Below are 1,408 nucleotides of genomic sequence, written 5' to 3'. Positions count from 1 at the left end.
TATTCAGTGAAAAAGTCTTCGGGGATAAGTACTAAGTACTGATGAAGTTATTTCTAATACCATGTTTGGTAATCTAAATAATCCGTCGGTAATTCAAAAGAGTTTGACACATTATTGTCAAATCAAAGGAGCCACGTGGGAATTCTGCTTACAGTTGTAGCAGCATTCTCACAGGGAAAATTGTTTGTCTTTAAGTCTCAAAAAGGGAAAAAATCCAAAACTTCTCACCCTCCAGAAAAAAACTCTTAAACTCTAAAAGCCTTTCTTTGAACAGCAAAAAAAATAATTTCTGGTCACCAGACAGACGAATAATGGGTAGGTACTTGAAATAAAACTCCTTTGCAGTTACTTGCTCGGATGCTGTAAACTAGGGCGCAAAATCGTCGTGTGGCTGTAGTGCGTCTTTCTACCTCTTTTCTACTCCGTACACACACTCTCTCTTTCTCTCTCTCTTTCACTTAGCCTACAGTTTCATCTGAGTTCGAGTCGCTGAGCGAGCCTTCAATGTGTGTTTATATAGAGGAGGCGGCAAGACTTCAGCCAGACTGCCAGACCCCCCCACACACACCCTACCCCACGTCTCTCTGAGGCGGGCGCTGGAGGACCGTGCGCCTGGCCGCTCGCCCGAGAGAGAGAGAGAGAGAGAGAGAGAGAGAGAGAGAGAGAGAGAGAGAGAGAGAGAGAGAGAGAGAGAGAGAGAGAGAGAGAGAGCTTGTGTAGGTGCGCGCGTACGCGCGCGCATAATGAGTGCTTCACTTTCCCAACTGTTAACTTATCACCTGCAATTCAGCTATGTGCCAGTATGCACCATACTAGTTGATCAGGGGCTTGGAGATGCAAACTGTGCCATGAACGCAAGGTAGGCTAGTGCATAGCTAGACTGCCTACATGACTTTAATCTCGAAAGCAAACATCGGAAATGCTATTTATTGGTTTTAGATTATGCACCGCTGTATCATACATTCATCAGATCAGACATGTCAACACCTAATGCGTGATAGCTTATCTTACTTTTTGGTGAAAATGATTGACGTTGTTTTCATAGTGATTATGATTTTTGGCGAAGGACCTTTCCTTTATATTTTTTAGTTGTTATGGTTATTTACACTACGGTACTTGGAACGTCTATTCGCTTCTCCCTTCCAGCTAGAACAATAAAGATAAACAGAGAGATATTTACACATAGCCCTATTTCATTCACTCTTATAGGTCTATTTTGTGGGACGGTTTCATTTATGGTTACCTGATGATCATAATTACGCACGGAGAGTTATGTAATGATTCTCATCATATTAGGGGGGAATACTGACCCGAACTGAAACCCAGATGTTTCGCTTTCCCTTGTTACCTCTCTTACTCCGGTTTCAAAAATTAAAATTTGAGGTCGCCCGCCCCCACCCCCTTCACC

General features: G+C 43.0%; 1 protein-coding gene across 1 annotated transcript in view; it reads right to left on the bottom strand.

Annotated features, from left to right (window-relative positions):
• The window catches only part of LOC134437811 (cytochrome P450 26B1), a 30,247-nt gene extending 29,745 nt beyond the window's left edge, over positions 1 to 502 (bottom strand). Inside the window, exon 1 of the mRNA XM_063187354.1 lies at positions 1 to 502. This exon is cut by the window's left edge and continues 400 nt beyond it. The gene's annotated coding sequence lies outside the window, so the exon portion shown is untranslated.
• Positions 503 to 1,408: the final 906 nt, after the last annotated feature.

The sequence above is a fragment of the Engraulis encrasicolus genome, chromosome 21 (assembly GCF_034702125.1).
Source record: "Engraulis encrasicolus isolate BLACKSEA-1 chromosome 21, IST_EnEncr_1.0, whole genome shotgun sequence".
NCBI classification, from domain to species: Eukaryota; Metazoa; Chordata; class Actinopteri; order Clupeiformes; family Engraulidae; genus Engraulis; species Engraulis encrasicolus.
The sequence above is the reverse complement of the archived record's forward strand: the minus strand, read 5'-3'. Positions and strand labels throughout refer to the sequence as shown.